The sequence below is a fragment of the Triticum urartu genome, chromosome 3 (assembly GCF_003073215.2).
Source record: "Triticum urartu cultivar G1812 chromosome 3, Tu2.1, whole genome shotgun sequence".
In the NCBI taxonomy this organism is placed as follows: Eukaryota; Viridiplantae; Streptophyta; class Magnoliopsida; order Poales; family Poaceae; genus Triticum; species Triticum urartu.
In genome coordinates, this window is record NC_053024.1 from 426,365,219 (window position 1) to 426,384,867 (window position 19,649).

At 42.8% G+C, this 19,649-nt stretch overlaps 1 pseudogene; it reads left to right on the top strand.

The window, feature by feature from the left end:
- The first annotated feature begins 1,823 nt into the window (after positions 1-1,823).
- LOC125546852 overlaps positions 1,824-19,649 on the top strand; it is a 44,294-nt pseudogene continuing 26,468 nt past the window's right edge.

Here is a 19,649-nt window from a genome sequence, read left to right on the forward strand (position 1 = left end):
GGAGGGGGATTCGATCACGGAGGGCATCTACATCAACTCCATTGCCCTTCCGATGAAGCATGAGTAGTTTACCTCAGACCAGCGGGTCCATAGCTAGTAGCTAGATGGCTTCTTCTCTCTATTTGATTCTCAATACCATGTTCCCCTCGATGTTTTTGGAGATCTGTCCGATGTAATCTTATTTTGCGGTGTGTTTGTCGAGATCCAATTAATTGTGGATTTATGATATGTAAGTGCATCTACTGCCCCTTAGTGATTTTGGTGTATTGAAGACTTATAGGTTAAGGGACTAATGCGTTTGTGAGTATACACAGGTCTATAAATATATGAGGAGTTTGATATTTACAAAGAAAGTCGACCCCTAAAAATGAAGTTCTTCGACTGAAGACTTTGGATTTCTGAAGACTTTTTGAAGACTTTGAAAGTGAAGAAATTGGTGTGACCTTGAAGACTTGGTATTCATTTGAGGAACATGAAGCATGAAGACTTTTGTTTTCGTAGTTTCATTTTCTCTTTCTTGAGTAATAGGAAACACCGTACTGTTAAAGGGGGTCACGGAAATACTAATGAAAAATTTCCAAGTGATGCTCAACTCAAAATCCTACACCTACCAATCCCTTCGAGTGAAGCCATTGGAAATCTCATATAGTTCAGTCATATTCTTAAGTGGCAGAGACAAAGTTCTTCTGGTCTCTGAGGAATTTGTTCTGACTGAGGAGTTAGGAATTTTCCAGTGCGGATTGCCTACACAGTGAGGAACATGATAGCCCTGAGGAATTTGATACTCAAATTTCCGATTGTTGCTCTGCTATGCGCCAGCTGTCCCAAAATATCTACCCACCTAATGGTCATATCATTGAAGGTCATTTATGTCTTATCATGTTGGGCTGCTCCCTAGGCTATAAATAGCCGCCCCCTACAACCACTAGCTGGTTGGCTGCTCCGAGAGAAACTGACACTTGTCATTTGAGAGCATCCCATCCTCCGAGGACTTTGAGTGAAAATCATCAAGTGAGGAAAACCCAAACCCAAACACCTACAAACCCCAAGTGATTGAGCATCACTGAAGAGATTGATCCTGCGTGGATCCGACGCTTGTTACCTTTGAAGACTGTGCATCTTCCAGACGGTTAGGCGTCATGGTCTAGAGCATCCAAGAGGAATTGTGGATCGCTGAGTGACCGGGTCTGTGAAGGTTCGGAAGTCACCTGAAGACTTACCACGAGTGATTGGGTGAGGTCTGTGTGACCTTAGCTCAAGGGGAATACGGTGAGGACTGAGTGTTCTGAACTACGTGTTCATGACTGGGTGTCCGGGACTGTGTGTCCTCAGGTTTAAATACCTAGCTGCCACAGCAGTTGGAACTGGTCTACCAAATCATTGTCTTCACCAAGCTACCTGGTTCCATTTCCTCAACCCTTCCAATTCCTCATTCATGTGTTAAGTGCTTGTTCATATCTGTTTGAAGACTTTGACTGAAGACTTTCTCAATTTCCTCAGTTCAATTTCTTTAGTCTGTTTGTCTTCATCTTGTGTCATCCTGTGTTTACGCTTTCCGTACTCCGTGCTTGTCTTCATTTCATCATGATGACCATGCTTCTGTTCTGTTATGTTTACTTCTGAGTACTTATTCCGCTGCAAGTAGTTCTTCGCTAAGGAATTTCCTCACCCTAAAATTCCTCAATGAAGAATTCCTCAAAATCTCCTATTTACCCCCCTCTGGTCGATATAACGCACTTTCATTTGGTATTAGAGCAAGGTACTCCCTTGTTCTGTGTGATTTTGGTTTAACGCCTGGAGTTTTAGTTATGTCGACCACATGAATGAAGACTGTGACATGCCCCATCTTTGATGGTCATGATTATCCCAAGTGGAAGGCCATGATGAAGAAGCGCCTCATGGCGATGAACAGCAAACTCTGGACCGTCACCGAAATTGGTCTTACTGACCTATGCAAGATGGCGGAGGCTGATGATATTCGCAAGTACACGCTACTCAACCTCACGGCAAAGGACATCATCTGCTCCAGTTTGTCACAAAACCAGTTCAGGAATGTTATGCATCTCAGCCATACAAAACTCATCTGGGACCGACTCTCTGAGGTCTATGAAAGTCATCGATCTCGCCATGAACCCTGGTTCGAGGACCTCATGGAATCGCGCAAGGCTATGACTTTCAATCCAGAATCATCATCCTCTACACCATGCCTTATGGAAAAAGGTGCCAAGGTAACTGAATGGTACTTATCTGAGTCCAGTGATGATGAATCTGGTGATGAATTTGGACCCAGTTATGTCAAACTTGCTTCCCTTGCCACTAAACAAAAAGGAGCTTTGGAAAAAGTTCAGAACATGCTAAATGGGAGCGACGATATGTTGGGTGAAGAAATGGATCGCTCCAAGGCTTTGGCTGAAAGTCTTCAGGGATTCCAGTCCAAGTTTGACAATCTTCAAGGTCATCATAACACTCTCCTATCTGATCATGAGAAGCTTTCTTATGAATTTCTTCAAAGAAAGCAAGATCTTGAGCAGTTAAGAGTGAGTTATGAAGATCTTCAGAAGGAGCGTGATTCATTACTCGCTCAACAGATCAGCGCTACTCAGGATGAATTTGTTCCTCCATGTTTGAAGTGCATTGAACGTGAAACTGCTAATTCTTCACCTGAATGCTCAAATACTTCCATTGCTGTAATTTCTTCAACTGCCTCTGCTATCACTAATTCCTCATCTGAGGACATTGCTAGTATTACTGATGATGCAGGGCTGAAGGAATTGTATATGACAGGCATGTACAAAAGCCTCAAAGGGCATCAAGCTCTCTGTGACGTGCTTAAAAAGCAGATTCTCAACAGGAACCCTAGGAAAGAGGGTATTGCCTTTGAAAGGAAAATCAATGCTGATGGGACCTACTAGAAACTTGAGAAGTATCCCAAAACCTCATGGGTTGCTGCAAAGGGACCTTCAGTGGATCCATCTACCTTATCTGGCTTTACATGTGAATCTTCATATTCTTCTAATGAGTCAATTGACTCCAACTATAAACTGTTCAAAAATCCGAATGGTGAAGTATTTGCTAGATATGTTGGCACTAACTGCAGGAACGGTCCTCCTATGAAGAAAATCTGGGTTCCCAAAAGGTGCCTTGAAAATCTTCAGGTGAATGTCATCATGACACCACCTGTGAAGAATAGGAACCCCAGACCAAATTCTTCATATGGATCCAAGTCCTCATACGGACCAAACTCCTCACGTGGATCAAATTCCTCAAAAGGATCAAAGTCCTCATATGAACATCATCGTTCTAACCCGTCTGTTTCGCAGGGAAGATCTAAGGATTATGGATATGTGCATTATTCTTCAAATCATTATGTTCATAAGTCGTCAAAGAATTTCTCTGCCTACTCTTATGCTTACCCTAACTTCTCTTATGTGAAACAAAGTGGATTGGCATCTATGCCACCTTTCTCTTATGGAGCTCGCAGAATGATGAACTCTTTGCCACCCCTTCAGATGTGGGTGGTGAAGAAAAAGAACTAACCTCTTATGCAGGGTCAGGTCTCCAGACAAACTTAAATGTCTAATGAATTTGCTGGAGACCTGAATATGCTTGAAAGGACGCAAGCTAATCATGAAGAAATGAATTTTCATTTCTCACGTCCTCATAATGTTTTATCCGTTCTATTGTTTGATGAAATTGATGTCATATTCTTCACTGATGAAGTATATGAGTTCGTAAGTTGCACTAATTCATCTGCAAGATGATCAACCCAAAGCCACTGAGTGGGTCCTCGATAGTGGACATACAAATCACATGAATGGTGACAGGAGCTTATTGATGGACACTGCTTTATATCCATCACATCTGAAGCACATCACCTACGCTGACAAAGGCAAAAGCAAGGTATTGGGTCTAGGTATGGTTGCAATCTCAAAGGATCGACACATGGACAAAGTCATGCTTGATGAGTCCTTAGGGTTCAACCTCATGTCTGTCTCAATGCTTTGTGATCTTGATATGGTGGTTGTCTTTGGCAAGTATCGTTGTGTTGTGATCATGGAAGCTGATAATTCCAAAGTCTTCAAAGGCTTTAGGAGAGGAGATTTGTATATTGTTGATTTCTCTACAGGACCACAACCTGCTACATGTCTACTTGCAAAAGCTTCAGAAGGCTGGCTATGGCATCGACGACTTGGTCATGCTGGCATGAGGAATCTGCGCATGCTCGCGAAGAAGAAGCATGTCATTGGCATTGCAAATGTCAAATTCCTCAAGGATCACTTTTGCAGAGCCTGTGAAGCTGGAAAGATGACCAAGGCCAAGCATCCAGCAAAGACTATCATGACTACTACTCGACCATTTGAATTGCTTCACATGGATCTCTTTGGCCCTACCCACTATGCCACATTTACTAATGTTGCATCCTTATATGGCTTTGTCATTGTTGATGATTATTCTCGATATACATGGGTCCATATTATCACTTACAAAACTGAAGTGCAGGAAGTCTTCAAACGATTTTCCTCGAGGGCTTCAACCAACTTTGGTGTGAAGATCAAGCACATCAGAAGTGATAATGGAACTCAGTTCAAGAACACTGGCCTTGATGACTATCTTGATGAACTTCCTATCACTCATGAGCTATCTGCTCCCTATACTCCTCAGCAAAATGGCGTCGTGGAGCGCAAGAACAGGACTCTTGTTGAGATGGCCCGCACTATGCTTGATGAGTACAAGACGCCTCCTCGCTTCTGGCCTGAGGCAATTGATACTGCATGCCACATCATCAATAGAGTATATCTTAAAAAATTCTTCAAGAAGACTGCCTATGAACTCCTCACTAACAAGAAACCCAATGTGAGTTATTTCAAAGTCTTCGGTGCTAAATGTTGGATTAGAGACCCTCATCACAATTCTAAATTTGCACCGAAAGCACATGAAGGTTTTATGCTCGGTTATGGTAAGGACTCGCACACCTACAGAGTCTTCAACACCTGTCATCACAAGGTTGTTCAAACTGTAGATGTGCGGTTCGATGAGACTAATGGCTCGCAAAGAGAGCACCTACCTCCTGTGATAGATGAAATACCTCCTGAGGAATCTATTAAGCTCAAGGATACAAAGGATGTCATTCCTACTGAAGAATCTGCCGAAGAAGTTATTCCAGAACATGAAGAACGTCACGCTGGTGCACCTAAGGAAAATGGTGCTGAAGAAAATGCTGATCAAATTCCTCAACGTCAACCCGCTCATCCTCGCGTCGCAAATGAAGTGCAAATTGAGAAAATCATCAGCGACATCAATTCCAGGTCCTCTCACACACTCAAGAGCTTCACATTTATCTAACTTTTGTGGGCACTTTGCTTTCGTCTCTATCATAGAGCCCACTAAGGTAGATGAAGCATTTCTGGAGCTTGAGTGGATTCAGGCCATGCAAGAAGAAGTACATCAGTTCGAGCTCAACAACATCTGGGAACTGGTAAAACGTCCAGATCCTCACAAGCACAATATCACCGGCACAAAGTGGATCTACCGCAACAAGCAAGATGAAAATGGCCTTGTGGTGAGGAATAAAGCATGGCTTGTAGCTCAAGGCTACACACAGGTTGAAGGAATTGACTTCGATGAAACTTTTGCACCTGTAGCTAGACTTGAGGCTATTCGCATATTACTTGCTTATGCTAACCATCATGATATCACTTTATATCAAATGGATGTGAAAAGTGCATTCCTCAATGGTAAGCTTGAGGAAGAAGTATATGTTGCTCAACCCCCAGGTTTTGAAGATCCAAAGCATGCTGACAAAGTCTTCAGACTCAATAAGGCCCTCTATGGCCTCAAGCAGGCCCCATGGGCGTGGTATGATACTTTGAAGGAATTCCTCGTGAAGAAAGGCTTCAAACCCGGTTCACTCGACCCTACTCTTTTCACTAAATCTTATGATGGTGAACTATTTGTGTGCCAAATATATGTTGATGATATTATCTTTGGCTGTACTGACCAACGTTATAGTGATGAATTTGCTTATATTATGAGTAAAAAATATCAAATGTCTATGATGGGAGAATTGAAATTCTTCTTAGGTCTTCAAAATTCGTCAACAATGCAATGGCATATTCATATCTCAGGAGAAATACCTCAAGGATGTACTGAGGAAATTTGGCATGCAGGATTGCAAAGGCGCCAAAATTCCTATGCCCACTAATGGCCATCTATGCACTAATGAAAATGGTATTGACTTTGATCATAAGGTATACCGCTCCATGATTGGTTCTTTATTGTACTTATGTGCATCTAGGCTAGATATAATGCTTAGTGTTTGCATGTGTGCCCGATTTCAAGCTACACCGAAGGAATCACACCATAAGGCTGTGAAGCATATTCTTCGATATCTAGATCACACACCAACACTTGGATTATGGTACCCCAAGGGCTCGACTTTTGATCTCATTGGATATTCTGACTCTGACTATGCTGGTGATCGTGTGGACCGCAAGTCAACATCTGGTACATGTCATTTCCTCGGACAATCCTTGGTCTGTTGGTCCTCGAAGAAACAGAACTGCGTATCACTGTCTACTGCTGAAGCTGAGTACATTGCTACTGGTTCTTGCAGTGCTCAATTGTTGTGGATGAAGCAAACTCTCAAGGACTACGACGTGAACATGAAGAATGTGCCTCTCTTCTGTGACAATGAGAGTGCCATCAAGATTGCTCACAACCCAGTTCAGCACTCGAAGACAAAGCACATTCAGATTCGTCATCATTTTCTTCATGGTCATGTGTTGAAGGGCAACATTTCTATTGAGCATGTGAAGACTAAAGAACAGCTGGCCGATATCTTCACAAAGCCATACTGTCCTTTGGTCAGATGACCACAGATGATGTTCTTGGCAGTAGAGTCCAGTTGAACGAATTTCTTGACATCAGCAGCAGTGACACCTTCTCCAGCCTTGGGAACGCCGTTCTCGACGACATACCATAGGTCGACGTCAATGGCTTCAAGATGCATGCGCATCTTATTCTTCTAGTAGGGATATTTAGTTCCATCGAAGACGGGGCACGCAGCGGAGACTTCGATTATCCCTGCAGTCGACATAGCTAAAACTCCAGGTGGTTAAACCGAATCACACAGAACAAGGGAGCACCTAGCTCTGATACCAATTGAAAGTGCGTTATATCGACTAGAGGGGGGGTGAATAGGCGATTTTTATGAAAGTCTTCAAAACTTGGGAGTTATGAAGACAAACAGTGAAGATTATGCCTATTACTATGCAGCGGAAGTTAGATTACACTAGGCCAGCCATGGTCATGTATTCAATAGAGTAAAAGCACAGTGACAAACAGCTTCAGTGTAATAAGGATCAAGTAGGAAGAAGTTATGAAGCCAAACAGATCATGCATTCACGTTGTGAAGACAAATGATAAAGCAAGCACGCAATGACTTCACAATGAGTAACAGCAAGAGAAGGAAGTGAAGATGAAACCAGTGACTCGTTGAAGACAATGATATGTTGGACCAGTTCCAGTTGCTGTGACAACTGTACGTCTGGTTGGAGCGCTAGGTATTTAAACCTTAGGACACACAGTCCCGGACACCCAGTCCTGAACACACAGTTCAGGACACCAAGTCCTCACCGTAATCTCCTTGAGCTAAGGTCACTTAGTCCTCGCCCAATCACTCTGGTAAGTCTTCAAGGTAGACTCCCAAACCTTCACAGACTTCGTTTACTGGCAATCCACAATGTCTCTTGGATGCTCTGAATGCGACGCCTAACCGTCTGGAGGATTCACAGTCCTCAAGTGTAATAAGTCTTCAGATCACACAGACAAGAAGACTTAAGTGATGCCCAATTTACTCTGGCTCTGGGTGGTTAGGGCTTTTCTCCTCACTAGGAATTTTCTCTCAAAGGCTTCGAGGTGGGTTGCTCTCAAACGACAAAAGCCGTGCACTGAAATCTGAGCAGCCAACTGTTTATGGTTGTGGGGGTGGGCTATTTATAGCCACTTGGCAACCCAACCTGATTTGTCCGAAATGACCCTGGGTCACTAAGGAACTGACACGTGTCTCAATGGTCAGATTTCGAACTCTCATGGCAACTTTACTTGGGCTACAAGCAAAGCTGACTTGTCCGGCTCTGGACAAGATTTGCTCTCATTGTCTTCACTCGAAGACATAGGTTTTTGATTTAGGCATCACTTAAGTCATTCTGACTTGTTCTCTTGGACCCCACTTAACAGTACGGTGGTTCCTATGACTCAACAAAAATAAAAAGAACTATGAAAGATCTAAGTCTTCGAGTTCCATAGGCTTCATAACGTGTCTTCTGTTGTCATAGTCTTCAATGTGAATATCTTCATATACCACCTTTGACTTCAATGTCTTCATTCATTTTTAGGGGTCATCTCTGGTAGTAAACCGAATCAATGAGGGACTTCTACCTGTGTTTTCCTGCAATTCTCACAAACACATTAGTCCCTCAACTAGGTTTGTCGTCAATACTCCAAAACCAACTAGGGGTGGCACTAGATGCACTTACACTAAATATCTTAGAATCTTCGAATGTTCTTTGAAAAGGACACTCATCCTAACACTTGTGCCAAATTGATGACTTATATGTGCAACACATGAAGAAACGCTTTTCTTCAAATCAAGGAAGACTAACACTCTAAGTGTGAAGAAATTAACGAAAAATTTGATTCTCAGAACCCTACGACAATTGTACGCGGTGTCTGAAATCATCATTCTTATACGGTGAGTCATGCCACCACAAAATGTTGAAAATCTTCATTTGAGGTTTTCCTCAGTTCTTTAAATTCCTCAGTTGTTTTTCAACTTTGCATTGTCTTCACTGTTTCTGACGTTTTTCTTCATTGCTATATATATATATGAGTTTATGTCCTCTACAACATTCACTTATGGCTAATTCTTCAAGTTGTTTTTTTCTACTAAGTGAATGTGATCGGACCCTACCCCCTCTATGCTAAACTCAACCCATTCTATTCACAAATTCTTCATGTGCATTCTATTTGAAACTCGTTCAGAATCTTCACCGTGTCCTTGTCACCTGAAGAAATTGCGAACAGAACTTTAAAACCTATCTTATCTAAATTTTCGGCTTTGCTGCTCAAACCGTTCCACATCCAACGACAACACTTATCCATTCACCCACGATCTCACACGATCTCCACTTCTCAGTACGTGAGTGATACATGTCAAGCGAATGAGAAGGGTCAGGGGCAGGTTCGTCCAAAATTCTTTGGGCGAACAGTTTTTCACCGTGGCTATAAATACACCCTCCCCTTCCTCCACTCTAGCTCGAGCTTATCAAACCCTAGCGCCGCCGCTACTTCATCGTCGCTGGTGAGGAAGAGCTTCACTGCCTCAACCTCGTCGCCGTCGTACTCGCGCCGGCCCCGGATTTCTTCACTCCTCCGCCGCCGTAGCTATCTTCCTCTACTGAGTTAGGGCGTGGAAGATCTGCACTGACGAACTTCACATCTCCACTTCCCAGTTCGTCGTGTTCTTCGTACAGGGTAATTAAAAGTTACTTTTACTTCCCTCTTTGATTCAAATGATTTCTACAAAATCCTCAAAGGTGTTCTTCTTCATATCTTCTCACACTAAAACACCTCACATGTCATCTGTTCTTGATTCATTTCTCTAAGCTATGTTTTTCTTCAAGATTCCTCAAATGTGTGGATTTTCGATCTATACATCTCTGGAACCTAAGACAAAGAATGCTTAGTGAAATTCTTCAAGACTCATCTGGTCAAATTCCTCAAACTTGTTCTTTTTGAAAAACCTCTAAGAACGCATATGACCTCTCCAAATTCCTCGCAACTATAGTCTGTTCACAGGTACTCATGTCAACTGCTGAATCACTAGGTTCTCATCAACTTAACTCATTTGCAGCGTTCCTCGAAGAAAAGTTGCATACATCTTCAGAGAATTCCTTTGTTTAAATTCCTAAACTGAAGTAAATGGCTGACGGTAAGAAGCCACAGAAAGGAGGAAAGAGGCCTGAGGTCAATACTGCTTTTGAGATCCCTAATGACATATACAAGGACTATTTCACTCCTAATGAGGCCACTCATGACAAGGAAACCAAGAATGAGCGCAAAGTGCGCATCCAAAGAATAGAGAGGAGATGGGCAAGAGAGTGGAGGGAGTACAGATATGTTACTCCAAAATACATGAAGAAATTTGCTCTAAATCCTCCATGCCCAAGACCTCCGTTGGCACCTGGCCAAGAAGCAGATCCCACCAGCCTCAAGCGCGATGAGGATTATCCCGATGAATGGGCCAAGCGCCAGGCCAAGTTGGCCAGACAAGCAAGAGAAGCAGTGAGGAAATTCAACGAAGACTCTGCTGCTGCTGCCACTGCTGAGGCCTCTACAAGAAAGCCAAAGAAGGCCATGCCAAAGAAGCCTGCTCACAAGCCAAGTGCTTCTCCCTCAATGCCCTCACGGCCAAGTTCCTCAGCTATGCCCTCACGACTAGATTCCTCAAAGCCCTTACGGCAAATTCCTCACGCTGCTCCTGCTCCTTCAAAATCCTCAGCTCCTCCGCTCAAGTCCTTAACTGCTCCACCAAAATCCTCAGCACCCACGCATCTCGCCACGTGCCAAAGGACGAAGGGCATTTCTATTGCCTCGGGAGCATCTGCTAGTTCCTTAGCACCATTGCATTCTTCAACTGGTCCCACTCTATTGAAGACGAAGGCAACTGCTGGACGAGACTCTCGACCAAGTCCTCATAAGAAGCAAGTTGCCTTCCAAGTGTCGTCTGATGAAGACGAAGCTAATGATGAGGAACTTGCCGAAATCATCAGAGACAGGCAAGTCAGGGCCGCTAGTGCCAAGGTCACAAGTGTTCTTCCACTTTTGGATCCAAAGTTGATCCTTGAGTACATTGACCTATGGCACAAGGACCCAAATACTCCTATGCCTAATTTCCAGCTGACTCCTGGCCAAAGTCATATGTTGACTCACTTCATACAAGAAGAGAAATGGAAGTTTGAGAAGGCCAGGCAGATTAAGAAGGCGCAATACAAAAAGGAGCACTTCCTGAAGAAGAACATTGTCTCTATGACAACTGAAGAACTTGTCACAATTCAATCTGAGATCAAGAAACTCAATGAGGAATTTGACGCATAACATGCTGACTATCTTGGAGCCAAAGTCAGATTTGTGAAATTGACTGAAAATTTCACTTCCACTATTGCAGCCCCAACGCAACCGGAAATTCCTCAGGCTGAAGCATCTGCTCAGCTGACTGAAGAAAATGCCAGCACCGCTGATGGCAATTAGGCTGCTGAAGAAAATGTGAGTTCCAGGGCTGATGACTGCATTCTAGCCACTGAAGAAATTGCAAGGGAATCCACTAGTGGTGCGCCTGAAGAAAATGAAGAAGTCAGGACAACTGCATCAGCTATGCCTGAAGAAACTCAACCAAATTCCTCTGCTCCTCCTGCGCCTACCCCAACTCCGATTCTTCCATCTGCATCAGATGTGAAGAAGACTAAGTTTGCAGAGCATGCAGCAGTGAAGAAAAGGAAGGCATCAACTGCATCAGATTCTTCAGCTCAGAAGAAAATGAAGCCACTGACAAGCTCGTTTGCAAACCCAATTGATGTTGTTCCTATCTCACCCATGCCATCAAAGGACCTTGTTCCTTTTGATGAAGAATATGTGATTCCAAGTGAATCCGATGAAGAGAATCCCTCTGCTGCTTCGTCAGAGCAGATGGATGAAGAAATTGAAGTGGATACAATCCCTTCAACACCAGTTGTCTACTCGCCTATGCCTCAGTTTACTGCTGAAGAGGCCGACGTTGAAGAAATGGAAGATGAAGATGTGGACATTGGTTGTACCACACCCGTGCTAAGTGATGACTTTTGGGAAAGTCAGCACCCCAACTCTCCACTCTTCACACCATTGCAACAAATTCCTCAGTCCCCAGTAACTACTATACAACTGGGATCTGATGAACTACATGCCGCATCGTCTGTCCATGCAGAAATTTCAGCCACTAGTGCTGAAGATCATGTAAATGAAGAATTGAAGTCCCAGGCTGCCACTGAAGAAGCACCTGAAATTCCTCAGCCTATGGAACCTGAGATCGATATCCCAGAGGTTGTGATGCAATTGACTGACACTCCTCACCCTAAGCCAAAGGATCCATTCTCAAAGAAGCAGAAATTCAAGGCTGATGATTTCTTCGGCGAGCACATGTTCTTCACTGACTACAACCCTTATGATTCTGCTCGTCTTAGAAGGAAGTGCTTCTGGACTGCCAGCCAGGCCAACTTCTATTCTTCACTGCTTTTCAACAAGGACAAAATCTTCTACCATGAGCATATTCCTCGTGTGGACATGGAATCACTGCCTTGTTTTACTCCTATGCTCAGTGTGCTTCATGATGCAGGCCTCCTCAACTTTTGCACTGACATTGTTGATTGGAATGAAGAGCTCATTCTTCAGTTCTACGGTACACTGCATATCACAGGTGATCCTGAAGATATCAACACTTGGGTCTTGGACTGGATGACCGATAATACTCACTATAAGGCACCGGCCTCTGAATTGCTTCATTCCCTACCCATCAGTCCACTCAGTGAAGGAGCTCGCTGCCTGTACCAAGAACCTGAACTCACTACTCATTACATGCAAGTGTTAATGAAGCCTCTGAAGCCCGGTCAAGCCCCAAGAACCAAATTCCTCGTAAAGGATTTACTCTATGTGCCCAGAACCATCTATCGCGTTCTGACGAGGACAATGAGTCCCATCAAAGGCCACGACTCATCTGATGAGGAAATAGTTGGCATCATGAAGAATCTGCTATTCAACATCATTCATAGCATTCCTATCAACTATCACGATTTCTTCACGAGGACTCTGGCAAATGCTTCACTTTCTCCGTTTGAGCTGAAGCCTTATGCACCTTGGATTATGAGATTCCTCAGGACAAGGTCTTCACACAACTTCAAGGCTGATTTTCAAAATCACCTCAGCTACTTGTCGCCGATTGAAGTCCTCAAGCAGACTTTTACTTCAACTGATGAAAAAGGCAAGGCTCCTGCTGCCATGGATGAAGGTATTCGTCCATTGGATGGTCAGTTTCGCAAAGCTGCATCTTATTCCACCAATGATGACTCCGCCACTCATGATTCTGTTGCCCATGCCTCCAAGCCAAATCCTCAAGCCACTGCCCCTCGTGTGATGACTGACCGTGAGCTACTGCTTAGTCTTCACTAGAAGGTGGATCAAACCATAAATGGGTTAAGCGTCAGTTTGGTTCATTTCTTCACAACATGACCGCTACACACAATGCAGTGAAGAAAAACCACTACTACCTCCATGAGGTTTTCGGTCGCACCTGGGCTATTCTGTCCCATGTCTATAGTGAAGAAGATCTGAAGAAAATGGGTCTCAAGGAAGATTTTGACTGGTCTACACCTCCACCGAAGAAATTCAAGAAGGTCAAGGTCCCTTCCTTGGTGGCCAACTCTTATTCTTCATCGCGCGACACCGATGAGCATGAAGACTTGGACGACACTGCGGCAGGCCCTACATCAACATACGACCCCAACAACGTTGGCCCTCCTTCATCAACTTGATATTCTTCTGGGGCGTCAGTCCTCATTTTTGATCCTTTCGGTCATTTGATGACAAAGGGGGAGAAATTTGAGTTAGTCTTCAAGCGGGTCTATCTTATATGGGCGTTTTTTTTGCTAAGTTACAACTCTCGTTCTTCTGAAACTTTATTGGATCGAGTTGTAAACTTAAACCCAATGGTGCTCCGATACTTTTGATGTGTTTTTCTGCATGCTTATTCCTCATATATGTTAATGCACGCATGCTGAATTACTCAGTCACCATATTTCATCATGCATTTCAAATTCTTCATATTATGTCAAATGCGTGTATGAATTACAAGATATAGGGGGAGATCTCCATGATTCTATTCTTCAAAGTGTGCAATGCTTCAAAAGCAAATTCCTCACTATGCACATCTTCAGGGGGAGTTCTTCTATATCTTGCAATCAAATTCCTCAATATCAGTATTTACACTTCATATGTTTATCCCCATTGAAAACTTAACCTGTATTGTCATCAATCACCAAAAAGGGGGAGATTGTAAGTGCATCTAGTGCCCCTTAGTGATTTTGGTGTATTGAAGACTTATAGGTTAAGGGGCTAATGCGTTTGAGAGTGTACACAGGTCTATAAGTCTATGAGGAGTTTGATATTTACAGAGAAAGTCGACCCCTAAAAATGAAGTTCTTCGACTGAAGACTTTGGATTTCTGAAGACTTTGAAAGTGAAGAAACTGGTGTGACCTTGAAGACTTGGTATTCATTTGAGGAACATGAAGCGTGAAGACTTTTGTTTTTGTATTTTCATTTTCTCTTTCTTGAGTCATAGGAAACACCATACTGTTAAAGGGGGTCGAGGAAATACTAAGGAAAAATTTCCAAGTGATGCTCAACTCAAAATCCTACACCTACCAATCCCTTCGAGTGAAGCCATTGGAAATCTCATACAGTTCAGTCATATTCTTCAGTGACAGAGAGGAAGTTCTTCTGGTCTCTGAGGAATTTGTTGTGACTGAGGAGTTAGGAATTCGCCAGTGCGGATTGCCTACACAGTGAAGAACATGATAGCCCTGAGGAATTTGATACTCAAATTTCCGACCGTTACTGTGCTATGCGCCAGCTGTCCCAAAATATCTACCCACCTAACGGTCATATCATTGAAGGGAATTTATGTCTTATCATGTTGGGCTGCTCCCTAGGCTATAAATAGCCGCCCCCTACAACCACTAGCTGGTTGGGTGCTCCAAGAGAAACTGACACTTGTCATTTGAGAGCATCCCATCCTCTGAGGACTTTGAGTGAAAATCATCAAGTGAGGAAAACCCAAACCCAAACACCTACAAACCCCAAGTGATTGAGCATCACTGAAGAGATTGATCCTGCGTGGATCGGACGCTTGTTACCTTTGAAGACTATGCATCTTCGAGACGGTTAGGCGTCATGGTCTAGGGCATCCAAGAGGAATTGTGGATTGCCGAGTGATCGAGTCTGTGAAGGTTCGAAAGTCACCTGAAGACTTACCACGAGTGATTGGGTGAGGTCTGTGTGACCTTAGCTCAAGGGGAATATGGTGAAGACTGAGTGTTCTGAACTGCGTGTTCAGGAGTGGGTGTCCGGGACTGTGTGTCCTCATGTTTAAATACCTAGCCGCCCTAACCAGAAGTACAACTGTCACAGCAGTTGGAACTAGTCTACCAAATCATTGTCTTCACCAAGCTACCTGGTTCCATTTCCTCATTTATGTGTTGAGTGCTTGTTCATATCTGTTTGAAGACTTTGACTGAAGACTTTCTCAATTTCTTCAGTCTGTTTGTCTTCATCCTGTGTCATCCTGTGTTTACACTTTCCGTACTCTGTGATTGTCTTCATTTCATCATGATTACCATGCTTGTGTTCTGTTATGTTTACTTCTGTGTACTTATTCCGCTGCAAGTAGTTCTTCGCTAAGGAATTTCCTCACCCTGAAATTCCTCAATGAAGAATTCCTAAAAATCGCCTATTCACCCCTCTAGTCGATATAACGCACTTTCATGATCAGATTATCTATGAATATTATTTGAATCTTCTCTGAATTATTATATGCATGATTTGATATCTTTGTAATTGTCTTCAAACTATCGGTTTGGTTTGGCCAACTAGATTGGTTTTTCTTGCAACGGGAGAAGTTCTTAGCTTTGGGTTCAATCTTGCGGTGTCCTCACCCATTGACAAAGTAGGGGTAGCGAGGCATGTATTGTATTGCTGCCGTCGAGGATAAAAAGATGGGGTTTACATCATATTGCTTGAGTTTATTCCTCTACATCATGTCATCTTACTTAAAGTGTTACTCTGTTATTTATGAACTTAATACTCTAGATGGAGGCAAGAGTCGGTCTACTTGACACGGACGTGATGCCTATATCACATTACCATTGCTTTGGATACCGTCATAACTTTGCGCTTTTCTACCAATTGCTCGACAGTAATTTGTTCACCCACCGTATTATTTGTCTTCAAGAGAGAAGCCTATAGTAAAACCTATGGCCCCCGGGTCTATTTTCCATCATATTAGTTTCCGATCTACTATTTTGCAATCATTTATTTTCAGATCTATAGACCAAAAAAACTAAAAATATTTTATCTTCCGTTTAGTTTATTTATTTATCTCTATCAGATCTCACTTTTGCAAGTGACCGTGAAGGGATTGACAACCCCTTTATCGCATTGGATCAAGTGTTTGATTGTTTGTGCAGGTATTGGTGATTTGTGCGTTCTTCTCCTACTGGATTGATACATTGGTTCTTAACTGAGGGAAATACTTATCTCTACTGTGTTGCATCACCCTTTCCTCTTCAAGGGAAAAACCAACGCAAGCTCGATGTAGCATAAGGTAAAAGGAATAGCACTCACACTAGCACCTAGATCACATAAACCATGATAAAAATGATGTCCTATTTTAACTGAGACAACAGGCATGCCAACAACAGGTCTATGTTTATCTTTTTCATCGGGTTTGGCAATTCTAGCAGCTTCATCACAAAAATAAATAACATGTCCATCAATATTTTGTACCAACAGATCTTTAACCATAGTAACAGTAGGTTCTACTTTGATTTTTTCTGATGGTCTAGGTGCTTTGATATTACATTTGCGAACCACAGTTGAAACCTTAGCATGTTCCTTTATCCTAACAGGGAAAGGTGGTTTTTCAATATAAGAAGTAGGCACAACTGGATCAACATTGTAAATGATAGTTTCATCTTTAACTATTACCGGTTCTTCAATTTATTATTTAATAGGGGGATGATATTTAAACCATTTCTCCTTAGGGAGATCAACATGCGTAGCAAATGATTCACAAAAAGAGGCTACTATCTCAGAGTCAAGTCCATATTTTGTGCCAAACTATTGAAAAGCATCGGTATTCATAAAAATTTAACACAATCAAACTCAATCTTAATTCCTGACTCTTTAGCTTCATTAGGTTCCCAATCTTCAGAGTTGCGTTTAATTCTTTCTAAAAGATCCCACCTGAATTTTGTAGTCTTCTTCGTAAAAGAACCGGTACAAGAAGTATCGATCATGTATTGATCATCATGAGAAAGCCGAGCATAAAAGTCCTGAATAATAATTTCTCTGGAGAGCTCATGATTGCGGCATGAATATAACGTTGACTTAAGCCTCCCCCAAGCTAGGGCGATACTTTATCCTTCCAATACAAGAAAATACACTTCCGTGATGATACGTGTTTGTCACAGTAGGTCACATTTTCTGTCATGCATGCACATCCATGACGATTTTATGACAGAATTGAGATAGTCATGCCTTTGTTGTCGTAGAAATGTTCCATGACATCACCAAAATTATCATCACAGAAGTGTCCACTTCCATGATGATAAATCACGCGTCATAGAAATGCTTTCATCAAGGGTGACCGACACGTGGCATCCACCATAACGGGTCACCGTTAAGCTATCGGGTTCCGATTTGGACCCGATAACCCGTTAACAGCCCGGACCAATGGGGATTTTTCACGTGTAAAATTATCATTGGCTGGAGGAAACATGTGTTGGCTCACCGTTGGGACAGATGTCATCCACTCATTGGACAGAATGCGACAATGATACGTCGACACATGGCACGGCCCAACATAGGCCCATTCCTATGAAAATGCCGGCCCGTTTGACTCAGTCAAAAGATAGCGGGCCTACCCACGGAAAGCCTATTAACGGCATGTTCGCATATAGCCCATTTACAGCCCGCTAACCCAGGGCCCGTTACGGCCTACTAGAATTAGGCTCAGTAGTGTCATCTGGGCCATCCAATATGATTCTAGCCTGTTGTAACTTCCGGCCCATGTCTGGCCCATGACGTCTTTCGGCCCATATCAAGCACTTTGTAACTCTTGGCCCATTAACGGCCCGTGGTGAAACTGGCCCGTAATGAAAAGTACATCACTTTATACCCATTAATGGCCCATTATTCCAATGGGCCCTTTCAAGCCCATGTTATATTTCGGCCTTCTCAGGGCCCATTTATTCTTGGGCTCATTTCCAGCATTCAGTTACTTACGACCCATTACTGGCCTTTTCTGATTGTGGGCCAAATTCATCCCGTGGTTACAGTCGGCCTGTTTGTCGTTAATTTGTTAGGCCATTTTCATAGAGTCATCAAATACGGCCGATTAATGACGGCCCATTATGGTCGGCCCATGAACGGACGATTCCAACTCTAGCTCGTTTAAGGCCCATAATGCGGTCCGTTGTTGGCCCATGTTTGGCCGATCGATCATACGGCCCGTAGAAGGCCCATTGATGCTACGGCCCATAGAAGGCCCACTGTTTCTACAACCCTTAGAAGGCCCATTGTTTCTACGGCCCGTAGGAGGCCCATGGTAACTACAGTAAATATGTAGCCCATGGTTATTGTGGCCTAGTTTTAAAAATAGGTTATTGCGACCACTAGCAAACCGCGGAAAAAGAACTGCTCTGACTACAAGCAAACAAATAAACAAGACAACAAGGAAATAAATAAGTAAGCAACTTACTCTAGGCTATCACAGCTATTACACATATTACATCCACTAGGCATCAAAGTTCGCCACTAGTGCAAATATAGGGAACAAAGCAGCACATCATATACATTGGTTGTCAAAGTTGGCGACCAGTGCAAATAAACGCCGCAGCAAAACAAGTCCAGAACTGAAACCACTTCAGAAGAGCTCAAGAAACAATATCCTAGGTACCCATAATGTTGGCAAGATGCTTAGCAAGCTTATTAACTTTCTCTTGTTTGGCGCTTAAATCCTCCAGCACTTTCTGTTGCACAAGAAAGTATGCATCTGAATTCTGTAGGGACTTCCTCAGTCCTTCAACTTCTTGCCGTAGCACAGCTGATTGATGCCTTTCAGCTTGTAGCTGAGATTGAAGAAGCCTAAGTGATTCAGACAGTGAGTTCAAAGAGCTTGTGCCAGCGGTACTGGCTAGTAACTCGAACACTACATCAACACAGGACTGTGGGGTTTTCTCACTGTCTACAATTTCGTTTTTATCACCTTTCTTGGAGACCAACAGGGCTATTTCACTATCTTGAACCTTATCTGCATAAATTTCTCTACCATTGCATAGTGGGGTGCTCTTCTCCAATATTCTGTTCGCATACTACAAGAGAAACAAGCAGACACATCACAGGTTTAGCATGTAGTATAAGAAACTCATATTGGTAAACCGGTTCAGTAGTAAGGTGGACAGGATAACAACATGAAACAAACATATGTCTATGTATTATGGTCACTGTATTGTCCATATCATTCTAGTTTACGTTGCCAAATCAAGATAGAGACACAGTTCGGCTCATATATTTTTAAGACACAGCAGCATAGACAGAATATAAGTGCGAGAAACTCTGCAACATTGGCAACACTTGTAATGTGCATCACATGAGAACATAATTGTTTATACAACTGAAACTGAAATCAACATAGAGCAAGAAGTTACAACAACAATCTAGTTAAAGAAATAGATTTAAAACATACATGTTGCGCCATTGGAGTTCCAATTGGATCCTTCAAAT